Source organism: Pinus tabuliformis, chromosome 2_1 (genome assembly GCF_031772625.1).
Source record: "Pinus tabuliformis cultivar Carrire ecotype Pingquan chromosome 2_1, CPIR1, whole genome shotgun sequence".
Lineage (NCBI taxonomy): Eukaryota > Viridiplantae > Streptophyta > Pinopsida > Pinales > Pinaceae > Pinus > Pinus tabuliformis.
In genome coordinates this window covers 508,642,306-508,660,569 of record NC_142299.1, presented here as the reverse complement: position 1 = coordinate 508,660,569, position 18,264 = coordinate 508,642,306, and the positions used below count along the sequence as shown (strand labels likewise).

The 18,264-nt window shown below is 32.6% G+C and overlaps 1 pseudogene across 1 annotated transcript; it reads left to right on the top strand.

Annotated features, from left to right (window-relative positions):
- The first annotated feature begins 893 nt into the window (after positions 1-893).
- Positions 894-2,787, top strand: LOC149201195 (jasmonate-induced oxygenase 3 pseudogene; annotated as a pseudogene). Its single transcript, XR_016253673.1, has 3 exons — positions 894-1,485; positions 1,587-1,917; positions 2,192-2,787. The product of XR_016253673.1 is annotated as a jasmonate-induced oxygenase 3 pseudogene (transcript).
- The last annotated feature ends 15,477 nt before the right edge of the window (positions 2,788-18,264 follow it).

The following is an 18,264-nucleotide window of genomic DNA, read 5'->3' as shown; positions in this document are numbered from 1 at the left end:
TGAAGTTAAAAATACTATATATAATAAAAACAAACCAGCTAAAATCATATATAATTTTCAAAAACACAATAATGAAATGCAAACTAAAATCATATATAATTTTCAAGAAAACAATAATGAAATGCATAGTAATAGTAAAGTATCATCTCCTTCATTTTTATGAAATTTGTAGCATGTGGAGAATGTGATTTCTCATATGCAAAAAATATAATTTCTCATTCTCAAAAGACCATGTAAATATTAACAGTTTAATAAGTAATCTCCACCAATCGGTGTAATTCCGTGATTTATCTTTTTCCCACCTTTTATAATATTTTTAAATTATGGGACATTCTTACTCCGTATATAGATAGAAATATATTAATAATAACAATTATAGCACGAGGTGGCTATACTGTTGCCTTTAATATCGAAAAGAAAGACGCATCTGTTTTGATATCATAGAAATTCTGATCGTTTTCCTGACCGTCATCATATTATGCCACCCGTCCTCCACCACAGATTCCTTAGTGATTATGACCTTTATAGATTTTTTTCACGGAAGCAATAGAGAATACGGAATCTAATGGTCACCTATCCCACGCATTAAAGCTAAGTTCCCAACATGCGTCATATTTAACAAAGCGAACGTTCCTTTTTGTCCCCCCAACTAGCTACTTAGGGAAAATGGGAAATGAATGACATGACTGGCCTTTCCTTTAATAAAGTAAGCAGGGATATAACGCATTACCTATTTGTCAAGTTGTACACAGTGATAAGACTCATGAAGATCTGGAAGCTCGAACATTTGAATTTAATTAAAGCAATAATGGTTAGTGGCCCAGGGTGCCTCTATATTATGGTGGTCATGGACTATGAGGATTAACAACCATATTCTCCATTTTGACCAGATAGGGCTCTAAAAAAGGAAATATTAACTTTGTATTATATATTTTGTACATTGCTTATGGATTTAGATGGTAGATCTACAGAGTTGGAAAATGCTTCATCGTCCGCAGCTGCAAAAGAGGAGATGAAATGGCATGAGCCAACTCAGAGAGTTCAGAGTATTGCTGAAAGTGGGATTAAAATGTTACCCAGCAATTATATAAAACCAGAACCTGAGCGGCCCCAGGCTGGCAATATCTCAATTCACGAGAAGGTTCCAGTTATCGATATGTTTGGGTTGAACGATGAGCGTCGCTGCAGAACGATGAAGGAAATCTCAGATGCATGCAGAGAGTGGGGATTCTTCCAAGTGATTAACCATGGAATAGACTCTAAACTTCTCACGACTGCATTGGACGTTAGTAGACAATTTTTTAGCTTGCCATTAGAAGAGAAGCAGAAGCACGCTAACGATCCTATTACATATGAAGGATATGGAAGTCGAATTGGAGTGCAGAAAGGAGCTGTTCTTGATTGGGGAGATTATTACTTTCACCATTTCCTGCCACCCAGTATCAGAAATGAAAGTAAATGGCCTTCCAAACCCGTGACCTACAGGTAATGATAATTATACAGCACAGTCTATAATACTTAACAACAAAATATCATGTTTTCTTCACATTATTCTTTTTTGGTATATCATGGAAACGTTGATGCAGGATACATATGAAAGAATACTGCAAAGAACTTGTAGGTCTTTGCCTGAAGTTACTGTCAGTATTTTCTGTCAACCTCGGTCTTCATCCGGATTATCTGAAGGAAGCATTTAAGGGCGAGAATGAAATGGGCCTGTGCCTTCGAATCAATTATTATCCCGCATGTCCAGAGCCAGATCTGACTTTGGGTTTGTCATCTCACTCCGATCCTGGAGGCCTAACCCTTTTACTTCAAGAAAATATTCCAGGACTTCAAGTAAGAAAAGGCGACACCTGGGTTTCTGTGAAGCCAATCCCCGAAGCTTTTGTTGTAAATTTAGGCGACCAAATGCAGGTCAGCATAAAGTGAGAAAAATACTAGTTCTAATTGTATGAAACTTTAATTTTCTATTAGTGATTACATCGTTGCAATGAATATAAAATGACTACACGCTGAACGCTGATCCGTACTTGTCAAGTATTGAAAAGCTTACCTTTGAAACCTTGAAGTGCATACTACGTCTGATAGTTTATATCAGTTCTTTCATAAGACCGAATCCATCACTTGTCGCACTGTTCTACACAAGCTTGTTTATAGCGCTCATTCATCTATGTTGTTGGCGTTGCAGATATTTACAAACGGATTGTACAAGAGCGTTGAACACCGAGCTGTTGTCAACGAAAGAAGAGAAAGAATATCCATCGCTGGTTTTTGCAACCCTTATGGAGAAAAAAGAGTCGGACCTATAGAGGAGCTGATCCACGACCGCAACCCTCCATTGTACAAATCTATGACATTTAATGAATACAGGATGTTTATAAGAACGGCTGGTATAAAAGGAAAGTCGTATCTAAATTCTATTACCACCGATAAACAGATTCAGACCCGGGAGGTTTGATATGCTTCAAGTTCATTCTACCAGCTTCAATCATTACGATTTCATATGATATAAGAGTGATGTGATCTTATATCTTCTGCTATTTCTTTGTTTTCGGTGCGGAAGAATCCGTAATTTCCATCCTGGGGGTCCTAGTTACTGGCTTGTAATGTTTACCAACATCTGTGGGTTTTGGTGTAACGACAAATCTCCACATGGTATCAGAGCTTGGACCCAGGTTCGATTCCCCCAAGTTGCGTTTGACGGGTGTTGGAAGAATCACCGCACCTCTATAGAATCCGTAATTTCCACCCTGGGGATCCTATTTACTGGCTTGTAATGTTTACCAACACCTGCGGATTTTGATGTAAAGGCAAACCTCCACAGTCTTAGGAATTTTTTTTGTCTGGTTGTGAACTATTTTTATTTTCATTTGAAAAAAATTTGTAAATAAATTTTGTTTGGAGTAACTCTTCTGTAGACATAGTCTTGAGATTGGAAACCAAGGAGATTGGAAAACAAGAATCCTGTTTGGGATTGGACAAGAAGCCCAAACTCCCCACTTGATCATTGACTCACATCCTTGTGGTTGTGAACAGTCTACCAGATGACCTTGTTTACTCAATGTAATATTACCATTTTAAATGCATAACCTTTTATTCTCAAACCTGGATGTTTAAAAGTAAGATTTTGCTTGTTTATTCACCTACCTTGAATTTAACTGGATTCAAGATTTTGGGAATATTAGAAATTGAGAGGCTAGATAGTTTTATCTGGCTCCAGTCTATAAATTTCAAAATATTACTAAAATCTACAACTTAAATCAGCTAAAAGTCATTAACTAAAAGTCACAAAACTTTCAACCTGACGTGTCATTCCCATATAACAATAAATCTGGTTGGCAGTATTTTGAAATAATTATATGTATTCTATTTCGTGTTTGTTTACAAATTATGTGTAAGCATATGCTTTTGTAAAACACACAACCCTTAACAATGTTTTCACCTGTTTCACCAAACACAATGAAGGAATCGGTAATCGACAGGGTAGAAATGTTATTTCATCACCTGTTTCACCAAATACAATGAAGGAATCGGTAATCGACAAGGTAGAAATGTTATTTCATCTGACGACATCGCTTCTGTGACATCTGCCCATTTATTCTAGAATATTCATGGCAGAAGGGGCACTGAGAGTTGGCAGTATAGCATAGAAATTTACGGTTTCTATAGAAGTCAAAAAAGGAAGAGATAATTGGTTAAGAGGAGAAAAAAATAAATTTTATTTCGTTATATTTTGGTTTTTTATTAATTTAATGTGAATAGGATTTTTTACAATACTATGTATCAATATTACGATTTATTAATATCACAAGCTCAAAAATCTTAATTTATTTCACAATCAAAATATTTTATATTAATATGAAAAGATTCTTAAGTATGCATATTCACTTCCAGTTTATTGTGGATGCTATTAACTTATAAAGAGACTTTTTTACAGTACCATAGGTCAATACCATGGCTTATTAATACCACATGCCCAAAAGACATAGCTCATTTCACACTAAAAATATTTGATAACAATATGACAAGATTCTTAACCATGGAGCCCCAAGAGTTAGCTCAATCGGTCAAATCAAGTGCCTAGCCAATGGGAGGTCACAGGGTCGAATCCCGAAAGTTCTTGGGAGGCCGAGGGGTGTTGATGCCCTAGCGGCTACCCACTGACCTAGGCTTTGTCACGGTACCATGGCCCAATGCCATTGATTATCAATACCACATGCCCAAAAATCATGATATTTAACCATATATATTCACCCCCACTTTGTCTTGATATTATGAACTTGTGAATAGGCTATGTTACAATACCACGGGCCAATACCATAGCTTATGAATACCACATGCCCAAAAATCATAACTTATTTCATAATCAAAATATTTAACAACACTATGACAAGATTTTTAACTATTAATATCCAACCCCACTTTACCATGGATAGGATTTGTTACAATACCATAGGCCAATCATGCTAATCAGTACCACATGCCCAAAAACCATAACTTCTTTCACAATCAAATTATTTTATAAAATACTTATTTTAATTAATTCTATACCATTTTTTTAAATAAACGTAAAAGGAAAAATGTTATAATTACTTGTGAGATATATATAAACTCTTTATCCTCATGACTACTAGAAATATTCCAATAGAAATTAAATCAAAGTTTTAATAAAATTAAAATGAGAATACTTCTATAGATAAAGATTTGAAATTTATATAATATAAATAATATTATAAAGACCCAACATACATCCATCTTAACTAAGGATGCAAGTCATTAAAGCAAGCAAAGAGAGGGTGAGTGGAAAGGGATGGAGATAGTGACAGAGTTGGAGGTTGGGGAGAGAAAGAGAGAGTGTGTGCGATGGGAGGAGGGAGAGGGAGAAAGAGAAAGGAAGAGACAACAAAGGGGAGAGAGAGAAGGAGAGAGGGAGAGAGAGGGATTGATTTGGAGGGTGAGAGAGAGGGATGGAAAAACAACGACATAGAAAGATAGGGTTGGAGAGGGAGAGGAAGTGACAAGGGATATATTGAGAGAGAGTGAGGGAGAGAGGCGAGGAGGGAGGAGAGAGAAGAGGAGTGCAAAGATATAGGGAGGAAAGGTGAATAGAGAGATGGAGACACATAGATGAATGCGAGAGAGGCAAGAAGAGAGAGAGGGAGATAGTAAGAAAGAGAGGGAGGGGGGGTGGAAAGAGGTGGGAGAGAAAGGGCGAGAGAGGAAGGAAGAGAGATAGGGATCAAGAGAGAAGGGGGAGAGAGAGGGAGATGGAGTTGGATGGGGAGAGAGAGGGAATGAAGAAGAAAGATATATAGCGAGAGAGGTGGAGAGAGAGAGGGAGTGATAAGCGAGAGATAGAGAGGGAGTGACAAGGGAGATATAGAGAGAGAGTGAGGGAGAGAGGAGAGCAGGAGGGAAGAGAGGAGAGAAGGAAGGGGGAGAGAGAGAGAGAGAGAGAGAGAGAGAAGGGAAAGAGAGATAGGGGGAAAGTAAGAGGGAGGGAGAGAGATATATAGATATGGAGAGAGATTGTGTATGTTTGGGGGATGAGAAAGATAGAAGGAATAAGGAAGAGAGACATAGATAAAAATATAAATATTAAATAGTATTATACAAGTAGCCTAGATCAATCTTAACCCCGGGTCTATCAAGCACAGGAGGATGAATTCTCTCTAGGTTCAAACCTTTCCTCAAGTTTTTCACTCAAAAAAGAGGTTTTCACCTCAAGAGAATTGATCCCTCTGGGTGCTATCCGCTGTTAAGATGGATCTAGGTTAGTGTAGTAATGTAATTTTCTTATGTAGTAATGTAATGAAATGTTTTGTAAATATTTAATTGTGTTAAAAAAATCTATATATACAAATATAAAATTTATTTTATTATCTTTTTCTATTAAAAATTTAGATGGGTAGTTAAGATAAATTTGACTTGGTGAAGTTATTAGAGGTTTTTGAGCTCCACATTTATGAGAACACAATGTATTGACCCATGGTATTGATTTAGAATATAGCCTATTTAAGGGATAATTAAAACAGGCTAGATCCATCTTATCTAGGATCTATCAAGTGTCAAAATAATAAAATCTTTTTGTATCTCAATAATTTTTCTCTTTTTCAACCTTGGTAGATTAATAGTTTTGATAGATCTAAATTAGCTTAGTTAATAATTTAATTAAATTATTGTGGTTGTTATGAAATAATAGCGAACTATATAATAATACTAATATTAAAATTGAAGATTATTTTATTTTAAGTTATTTACAAGAATTTTTTGGAATCTATCACTTAAAAAAACATTTGTGCCAATGTTTTGAGAGTTATTTATTCCAATGTTTGGAATCTTCAAAGTGCGGTGCGGGTCATGTTTAAGACCAATATTTTAAAATTTTATGCGATAGAGGGAGGAGGAAAAAAATATTTTAATTATCTAATTATAACAAAATATTTGTGCCAATGTTTTGACAGTTATTTATTCCAATGTTTGGAATCTTCAAAGTGCGGTGCGGGTCACGTTTAAGACCAATATTTTAAAATTTTATGAGGGAGGAGGAGGAAAAAAATATTTCAATTATCTAATTATAATTATAAAATATTATAATTAACATTAACAAAGAGAAGAAATAAAATATGAAATAATTTTAAAATATTATAATATTGTGATAGAGTGATTAGGTCAAAAAGTACATTTTACAAAAAATATGAAATAATCTTAAAATATTATAATATTGTGATAGAGTGATTAGGTCAAAAAAGTACATTTTACAATTTAATATAATATAGTATAAATAAAATGGATAATTTATTCTACACTTGAAAAATGTAAATAAAATATTTATTAAACAAAAAAAATTATTCATTATAATTAAAAATATATATATATATATGTATATAATTTTAATTAAGAAAATATGTATATTAGTTTTTTTAAACTATAAAATGAATAAAATATGTCAATTTTTATATTAAATAAATAACATAAGTTTATATAAATAATTGATATATATTATTACATAATGAACCTGTTAATTTCATATTAAAGATTTGAATTTCCTTATCAGATAAGATATGTTGATTGAAATAACTAACTTATATTATTGAATAGTCCATATCTTAATTCGAAACTTCTAAATTTAAAGGAGAATGAAATCTTTTAAGGGGTAAATATAAAAAAAAAAAACATTAAGACAAAACCGAGTGTGTTAATATATATATATGTGGGGGGTTTGTGATGGTCCATATGGTATGATGGTAACTCGTCTAGCCATCTTGTTGGCGTTGAAGCTATTTACAAATGAGGTCTACAAAAGCGTTGAACAAAGGAAAGGAGAGAGAGTATCCATAGCTAGTTTCTGCAATCCTCGTCGAGAAAAAAGAGCTGATCAACGACAGCAACCATCCATTGCTTAAATATAAGACAATTAATGAATACAGGATGTTTACAAAAACGGCTGTTACGAAACAAAAGTGTTATTTAAATTCTGTTAGATCCTTTAAACAGATGCAGACGTTAAAAGTAAACACTTAATTTTTTATTTTAAAAGCTAAAAGTATAGCTCTTTTCAAATCTTAGGCTAAGACAACTTATCCCATTGCAAGAGAAAATGAATTATCAAGAAGCATTAAAAGCGAACTATTTTTTTAAACTATGGTATATCAAATGATAACAATAAATAATATGATGACAATATCAATGCATAATTTTAAATATCAACATCAATTTCTAATATTTTTGTTTACTTTTAATAAAAATATGGATACTTGTACATTGAATGAAGAATACATGATTTCTCTAAGTTATTGTTGCATTGTGGATATCTAAACAAATAAATTCATTATAATTAAAACATATAATGCAATAACCATATAAATTACTCATAATTTCATGTAACATCATTTGGAAGTTATAATATTTATTTCAAGTTATCATGCAAACATCATTTACACATAAAATGTCTTAGATAGTTATTCAAAAGAACTCATATGTTCTAGCACACCATCTAAATCTACAACATCTTCAAATGAATGACTGGATGCAGATGAAGATGTGACCCACATTATTCTCTTTCATTAACTACTGCCCCGTCTGAGCCAACATGCATGCCCACTATTTCAGGTTTCAAAAGTTTTCTAGATCTACGACTGAGTTCAACAGACTCTCATGCTAACATTGTTTCTTTTAGTAGCAACATCTTCACAATGTATATGGTCTTGAAGTGAAGAGTTCATCTCTTTGTTAAATTGAAGTCATAAACAAGTATGTCAATATCCTGCAATTTTAAGAGGTTTGTGTGGCAACGATTTATATTTTTACCATTTCTTTTTCTCTTTCTTCCATTTCGTTTATGAACTACTATCTTTGGCTTATACACACCATTGAATGGGTGTGTATTTGCGGCATACAAATGTACTTCAACACCTATAACATCTTCATTTTCTTTAATGACCTTTATAACCTTGGAAACCCAAAATGGATAGCGATGTAGATCTCCATCTTCTAATACTACGATCGTGCAACCCTCCTTAACATCCTATAAAAAACGTGTGTAAAGGTATTCCATGGCTTCACGTTATGCACGTGATCTTCTATAACCAATATACATTTATCTTTCCTTTACCTATGAAGAATTAATAATACCTTGAGATTTTTGGTGTTCAAAAATTTTTATTCCCACATGTTCATTTGAGACATTTTGTGGCCGAATAAATGCGGCCTTAAAAAATATATCTTCATTTCGTGATCTTGAAATGATATCATTTTGATTATTGAAAAAGACTCCCAAAAGACATAGTCAACAACATCATACTACTCATCCGTATATCTAACATTTTTTTTTTTTTTTTTATTTCAAGAATTTAGAGTAATTTATATCTCTCTTATAACTTTGTGCATTGTGGCTTTCAACAAAATAATGTAATAAAAATATAATTGATGCAAATATTGGAGGATCTAGAATGAACTTCAAAAATGCCAAACCTAATGACAACCCCCATTTTGCAGTAGTTGAATACTTCTTGCCCCATATAAGTGTTTTCCCATCAATTTTTTTGATACAAAATCGATGTTGGAAGTTAATGTCATTAAATGTTTCAATACATTTGTCCTCATCATGCGATCCCTGAATAAACCTTCACATGTCAACAATTTTTTCCAACACATGAGAAATAGGCTTTGGAATGTATTATTTCTTAGTACATTCAATTAATGATGGAATGCTCCCAACATCCTTCCTCTTCAATGTTACTTTAGAATGACTAAACATCTAATCAATATGGTCCTGTGTGTGCTCAACAAGAGGGAAACCAACCTTTACCTTTTAAAAATTTCTCAATTCAACAAGAACTTTTAGATATCTAAAAACAATTTGATTTGTGTTTTCACAACAAGTGTTGTCTAATTACAGATACAAAACTCCAGGAAGTTTATTCGACCAATGAAAAAGTGCTTCATGAATTACAACTATGGTCATATTTTCATCATTATGAATATTTGGAGTTGTGAGCTAAAGCCTTGGGAATGTTTTCCCATTAAAGACAATATGACCAACCAAGTGAAACTGAATAATATTTTCCTCCTATAATTTTTTTGGTGTGCAGACAAAATGTGGTAGAAGAATTTTCTTTTGGTCCATACCAACAATTATCCAACCCAAATAGTTAGTTGGATTATCATAACACTTATTTTGATGCCTATAAAACATTTTCCTTTCACGTGTTTACTTATTACAATGCTCTTGATATGTTTTAACAATGGAATTTGCACATAACATGAAACAAACCTAGTAATATATACATTTCTATAGTTGATAACTATACAATTTTTAAAAATAATGTTATGAATGCATAACCCTCTTTGTCCCTTGACATCTGTCTTTTTTTAATTAATAAAATCACATGTACTACAACCCCTCATCTTTGTCTTCTTAGGAATACATATTTGTTGAATTCTTTCCTTTATATCTTCACAAAATATTGATATGTAATAAAATTACCATCTCTTTCAACACCTTTTTCATATTCTTTGTATAGGTTGTGGATTTCTAATCTTGAGAGATTATCTGGAATATGTAATTTCTTTATTTGGCATAAACTCTCCACGGTTTGAAAAGAAGTCTTACATTCATGACATTGCAATATTTTCCAATGGTCCAAACTCTTGTCTATGATGTACTACTGAATAAAATGTGGGATCTTTTTCTATTTTTCCTTATATTCTTGACACATGAAAAATACCAATTGAATGAAACATTTTGGAAGCCTTTCTACAGAGAACTAAAGTCCCAATGTGACAATCATAACCTGCCAATGTAGATATGATAATCATGTTTTTATTCATTGAAAAATATCTCTTCCTTTTCTCCAATGCAAACTTGAAATCTATATGTTTCAAACAATTATTTTAACAATATTCACTTGTAATTATATCACTGATAGAACTCTTCATGAGATAGTGTGCCCTACCCCTTGTATAACTAGAATATATTGGATTGATATGAAGAGGTCTACTCCTACTCCTAGATACAATATTTTCTCACAACTTCTCCATCATTTAATCATCCTCTTTATAAGAATTTTCATCATCATTGGGAGGAATATTATCCTCACTATGACCATTCTAAACATAGTTAGGAAATTCATCACCATCATTGTTTAGGAAATATTTATTACCATCCTCACCTGCAAGAAATTCTTCACTACCATCACCTGTGTTTTGAAATATCGGCTCAAAGCTTCACCATATTCATACTTGGAGGAAATTCATATGTTCTTTTGATATCCTTACTTGGAGGAAATTCATCATCACCATGAGCGCCTTTGAAATCTTGAGTTACAGAAAATCCATTATTCATATTTATGCCTCTAAAATTATCATTTGGAATAAATTCTTCATCCTCCCCTTCATCAGTAATGCTTTCATAATCCCTAGGATTATGTTTAACTCGAATATTTGACTCACTATTCATAGTAAAATTATCATTTGTAGAAAATTATTCACCCTCCCTTTCTTCAGCAGTGCTTTCATAATCCTTAAGATTATGACTAACTAGAAAATGTGACTCTCTATTTACTAGAAATTATCCATCCTCCCCTTAATCAATGGTGTTTTCATAATCCTTAGGATTACGGCTAAGAGAAAGATTGATTCTCTATTTATTGGAAATTCTTCAGCATACCCTTCGCTAGTGCTGCTCTCATAGTCCTGAGGATTAGGACTAAGTGGAAATTTTGACTCTCAATTTACTAGAAATTCTTCATCCTTCCCTTTGTTAGTATTTATCTCACAATCCTCAAGATTAACACTAAGTGAAAATTTTGACTCTCTATTATAGGAAATTCTTCATCCCACCCTTCGTCAGGTCTCATAGTCCTAAAGATTAGGACTAAGTGGAAAATTTGGCTCCATATTTACTAGAAATTCCTCATCCTGCACTTTCTTAGTGCTGCTTTCATTGTCCTAAATTTAATTCGTTAAATCTCACTATGTATATATTAAGGTACTTATATAAATCAAATGGCTAATAAACATGAGTAAACATCAAAATAGAATATTACAAATAATAATTAAATTAGTAAACCCACTAAATTCAATGTCATATTACATTTTACATACATATATAATACTAACATAGTTATATAAATTAAATTACGTAATCATCAAAACACTTATAGATAATCTTTGCCATACATACAATATCAAAAATTAAACTTAAATGAAATTATAAAATATATAACTATATATTGTAATTGTTTTAATAAAATTAAAATTAAAATTATTTTTATATAAAATTAATTTGCTATTTAACCTAATAATATTATAAATAATTAATATAGATTTAATTTATCTCTATTTATGTTATATGTAGAAAAAAGATAGACTAAACCCTTTAAGTCATAAACTTTCCACTCTCAAAATTTATATTTTAAAATGACTTAAACTTTAAAATATTTTATGACTCTTAATAACCCTTAAATATAAAATTAAAATAAATCAATAAACTTTGCACCTCTGGAAATTTATATTTAAAATTATTTGAATTTTAAAATATTTTGTTACTCTTAACACTTAAATATAAAATTAAAATAAATATATACAAAATTAAAATAAATGTTAGAGAAATGATTAAATATAAAATTAAAATAAATATATACTCATAATAATTCAATAGTTGAGAAATTATTAAGAATTTGGTTTTATTAATCTACCAATTTATTTCTCATTAAACATAACGCATTGTTCCGGTCTTTGTGAATTATTTTCCATGAAAGTAGATTCTTTAGTTTATCTTTATTTTTATTTGTTTTATAACTTTGTAATTATTTTGTAACACGTGATAAATTTTAATTCTTAAGATATTTCTCTTGATTTTGTAGCACTATATTATTACTTTTTAAACAAAATCATAATGTTAAATCATGTGATTTGAAAAGCAGGTCTTTTACTCTGAAACCTAATGGGGACCAATAATTTTAATCTTTTTCTTACTATTTAATATAATTAAATTTCACATTACTCAGCATTTTGGAGATTCGAAATGTCCTAAATTTTTTATAATATAATATTTTGATAATTGATTTTATTATTAGTATAACATTTCCTTAATTCCAGATTCACTATATTTGGATAAAGATCATTCGGATAATGATCCAGTCAAATATTAAAGTGAAAGAATAACGAAAGGAAAACATAATATAATTATATATATTAAATGAAATACATTGATGAAATTACATTATAATAAATCTCAAAATATTTATTTTATAATATATTTTATATTATTAAAATTAGGAATAAATTAAATTATAATTTTATTGACAACACTAATTATTATTGATAATGAGATTGTTTTTTGGATTAATCACGTCATGGCAATTTGGTCCACGTTTGGAATCATCTATTGTGTTTCATTCTCTAGACAAAGGTGAAAAAATCAATCTTTCCAAAGTTAGCTGCTATGATTTAATTGTTAAAACTTACTTAGTAATTAGCTCTTAAGAATTAGTTATGACAGAAACAATATAATTTTATTATTTAATTTTATTATTTATTTTATTATTTATTATTTTACTATGCATATTAAAATTATGTGCAGAAAAAACTAGAATAATTTAATATTTAATAAAGGGAGGGAAGATGTTAGTAATCATTTTAGTAGAACAATAATAATAAGTTAATAATTTATTTTATTTATTTTTAATTAACATGAATTAAATTAATATAAAATACTCAAAAGATTTTTAAGAATTAACTATAATAAAGTTATCAAGCTATTTTCATAAAGATTAAGAAAACTAGGAAAAAAAATCAAACTATGAATAAATTTAATTAAATAAATCAAGTTAAATTAAAAAAAAAGATGGGAAATCAAGAGGAGAGGGTAGGAATCCAACTCTTACCTAATTTCCAACCATCATCCCTATTGAGATTAATCACGTGCTTCTCGATCTCAATAACATATCTTAGCTTCCTATGATACAAGTGACCTACCTTAGCAATCACACGAGAATCCTCAATGCAAACATGGTGTTTGGATTTCACCGCATGCTCGGCTAAAGCAGAGGAATGAGAACGAATGTGCCTAATCTCTGTTGCATGTTCATGGATGCTTTGGTTGATGGAACGACCTGTTTCACCAATTTAAGGAATCCCACACGAACAAGGAATACAATAGACCCCTTTCATCTCTTTATGGTTGACCGGGTCTTTAACAGATCTAAGGGAGTTTCTAATGCTACTAAGGGGATTGAAAACAACAGAAACTCTCTTCTTCTTAAGAATATGAGAAATATTACCAGTGGTCCCTTTGATAAAGGGAAGCTGCACAATGGGAATTTTATCCTCATGAGCGATTTTAAGTTTGGATTCTTTACTGTCTCTTCAAAACACTTTGAGACCTTGTTGCATACTATATCCATTATTTTCAAAAACCTTCAGAAGATGAGATTTTCCCTCTTGTAAGTGATTCTCCGTAGAAGTCCAGAGACCACGGGTAGCCACAGTGTTAAGAAATCTTAATTTTTGTGCCGAAAAATGATGAGAACTATCATGAAGATATTGTTTCGTGTGAGTTTTCTTATGAAAAACTTAGTGCACAATGAAACCATCATCCATCCTAGAGAGGAGAATATTAAGTAAACGAAGGCACCCTTTAACCTTGACTTCCACCATGAATTTTATGAAATCACATTGGGTATTAAGGTGGCTAAGAAACATATATAATTTCTCAGGACCATAGGACCAAATGATGCAAGTATGGTCAAAAAACCTTTTCCATTGTGTTGGGTCCCTATAATACTAGTGATTACCCCATTACTATTGTAGTTATACCCCTTATTTATATTGTTGTGCCCCTATTACCCCCATATTGTTATTTCTGTGCCCCATAGAATCCCTCTATTGTTATTTTTGTGGATTTATATTATTATTGTTAGGTCGGCTAGATTATATTTTGACTCCTTAGACTCCTATATATAGAAAGGAGGTTTTGTCATTTGCATCATCCAAGAATTGTTCATTTATGTAATGTAAAGGAGGTTTCCCCCTCGAAGAGGCTGAATTCTAAGGCGTTGATCTATCTTTTCTATATTTTCTTGAGCTGGTTTCATAACATTTGGTATCAGAGCTTTGGATTTTAGGGTTTCGCTACTCCAAATAGGTCATCGTGGCATTTTTTCTATAACTTTTTTCTGTGACGTTTCAGAAGTAAAACAAAAAACCCATTTGAGAGGAAAGCGCTGTGAACCTTGGGTCCGAGTTTCAGAGCTTTTCGCACGATATTTGCGGAGATATGATCTGAGGAAGTTGGTCTTTTTGCAGACTCCTGAATTACATTCAAAATAGGTGACTTGGGGAAAATCGTCATAACTTTCTCTCTGGGGGTCGGATTGAAATTTCGTAAAAAGTTACAGAAAGAGGACGGACTGTAGTTTCTTGTATGCATTTTTCAGATCCATAGGTTGAAACAGTGACTCGTGGCATGTCGTACAAGTTCGCTCTAGTGAACTAGTCTATAATCAAGTCACTGTGGGAGATTTCGCATAACTCTTCCTTGGAGAATCCAATTTGGGTCAGAATTCTAGCATTGGAAAGAGGATGTAGAAGGATACTACAGGACGCAATTTCATAATTGGAGGATCTGGAATTACAGAGATACATCAGATTCAATATCAAGCTTCTACAAAGTGAAAAAAGGTGTGTAGTTTTTTTTTTAGTTTTTGTGTAAGCTGGGTTTGAAGGAATTCAAAGGGCATAGTAAAGAATTATTATCGGTAACTGATGCCCCGAGGAAAGAAAATGCAAACACCTAGTAAGGAACCCGAAAGCTCTAGCATGACTCATGAATAAGAGGAAGAAATGCTACATGATATATCAAAATTACAAGAACAAGTGCAACAAATGTCATGATCACAAAAGCTAACAGAAGCTAATATAAATGGCATGGAAGCTAAGATGGATGATTGGAAGACAGATTTAAAGACAGAAATGGAAGAATTGAAGATAGATTTGAACACAAACTTGAAGACATGCATGACAGATATGAAGACAGATTTGACAAATTTTCTACAAGAAATACTTACTAATGGTGAAAAGGTAGTAAAGGAAACTCATGATGCGAACAAAAGAAATGTTAATCATGATATCATAGACTCTAATGTTGGATCGAAGACCCACCATATTCCAAAAATTGATATGAGAAAGTTTGATGGCAAGGATCCCGTCACATGGATATTACAAATGGAGCAATTCTTCGATCTCAATAATGTGCAAAACACACAAAAGGTACGTATGGCAACTGTGTATTTGGAACCAAATCAGTTTGTATGGTATCAATGGCTTTGTTCTCGCAAACAATTTATCACTTGGGCAATTTTTACGGAAGAATTGATAGCACATTATGAGGATACAAAAAGCAACACTTTTTTTAGCCAATTGATAAGTCTCAAACAAAAGGGTTCAATAATGGAGCACATTGAGGAGTTCCAAAAATTGAACATAAGGGTAAAAGATATTCCAGAGGAGCATAGGATTGATGTGTTCATAGGGTATTTAAAGGATAATATCCAACATGATGTTCGCCTTTGGGAACCTGATTCATTAGAGAAGGAATTCAGGTTAGCAAGAAAAATGGAAAGCAAAATTATGGCAACTAGGAAGCATACCAATCACAACTATAAAGACGGAAGTGTTGTTGCCCCTAGTCTTCCACAACCTAAAAGGTTGACACCACAAAAATTGGAAGAAAAAAGAGCAAAAGGGCTTTGTTAAAATTGTGATAGCAAATACACAAAAGGTCATAAGTGTGCTGAGAAGGAATTATTCTACATAGATTGTGAAGAGGAAGAAGAAAAGGAGCAAGAAAGGTCAAAAGAAGAGGATATACTCCAGGAACAAAGCCTAGATGAAGAACAAATAAATTCGACCATATCTTGTAATGCATTGGCAGGAATTACCACTCGACAAACCATCAAGATAGAAGGACAAATCAAGAAGAAAAAGGTAATAGTGTTGATTGATTCAGGAAGCACTCACAATTTTATTCATTGTAGGGTAGCAAAATAATTGAATTGCTTCCTATATCTAGCACCAGAGTGTCAAGTGATGATTGCAAATGGAGGAACAATAAATTGCTTGGAAAGTGCCATAATATCAAGCTATCCATGGGAGAATATGTATTGACTAGCCCAATGCTTTCCATTCCAATGGGAGGTGCTGATGTTGTACTAGGAGTCCAATGGCTACAATCCTTAGGTACAATAGCTTTTAATTTTCAAGAACTTTTCATCAAATTTTCTATGGAAGGAAAGGAAGTTGAATTAAGGGGTATTGTAGGGAAACTAGGAAAGATAATCAGCTCTAATGGCATGACAAAGCTTCTAAAAAAGGAGCAAAGAGGTGTAACTATACAATTATGTTCGCTAGATGTTTCCACATTGGAATCATTTATTTCTCCAGATCTCCAAAAAGTCCTAGAGAATCATTCCAAGGTATTTGAGACTCCCAAAGGTCTCTCACCCATGCGTGATCATGATCATGCTATTCATCTGATTCCAGGAAGTGTTCCTCCAAACATCAGGCCGTACAGATATCCCTATGTCCAAAAAAGTGAAATTGAACGTATGGTTGCAGAAATGCTAGAGGCTGGTATAATTCAACCGAGTCATTTTACTTCACCGAGTTGGATCTTCGTTCGGGATATCATCAAAACAGAATGAAGATTGAAGACATTCTGAAAATGGAATTTAGAACTCATGAGGGTCATTATGAATTTTTGGTCGTGCCTTTTGGCCTTACCAATGCACCTTCAACATTTCAAGGTTTGATGAATTCAATTTTCAAACCATTCCTTCGAAAATTTGTGTTAGTATTTTTTGATGATATACTAATCTACAACAAGTCTTGGAAGGATCATGTTGAACATGTTGATAGGGTACTACAAGTATTGGAGGAGAAACAATTATATGCAAAAAGATCCAAATGTTTCTTTGGAGTCCAGGAGGTGGAATATTTGGGTCATATTGTATCTCATGAAGGAGTTAAGGTAGACCCTAGAAAAATTAAAGCCATTAAGGAATGGAAAATCCCCACATCCATAAAGCATCTGTGAGGATTTATTGGCTTGACAGGGTATTATCGCAAGTTTGTTAAGAATTATGGGAGAATAGCAGAACCTCTAACAACATTATTGAAGAAAGATTCATTTTCATGGACTCCGGAAGCAACAAAGGACTTTGAACATCTTAAAGAGGAAATGTGCCAAGCACCGGTCTTAGCTACACCGGACTTCACAAAAACCTTTATTGTGGAATGTGATGCTTTAGGAAATGGTATTGGTGCTGTTCTAATGCAAGATGAAAGACCCATTGCTTTTGAAAGTCGTCCAATCAAGGGAAAGTTTTTAAGAAAAGCTATTTATGAGAAGGAAATGTTGGCAATACTCCATGCACTTAAGAAATGGCGACCCTACCTAATGGGAAGACACTTCAAGGTAAAAACGGATCATGATAGCCTTAAATACATTTTAGAAAAAAGATTATCCTCTGAAGAGCAACAAAAGTGGGTCACAAAGATGTTGGGTTATGACTTTGAAATTATCTACAAAAAAGGGAAGAAAAATGTGGTGGCAGATACACACTCAAGAAAGGATGAGGATGTGGAAGCATTCATGTGTGCCATTTCTATTATCCACCAAGATTGGATAAACGAAGCAAGGGGGGAATGGAAGAATGACGAAGAAGTGTGGGCACTTATTCGAAAGCTACAACAAGA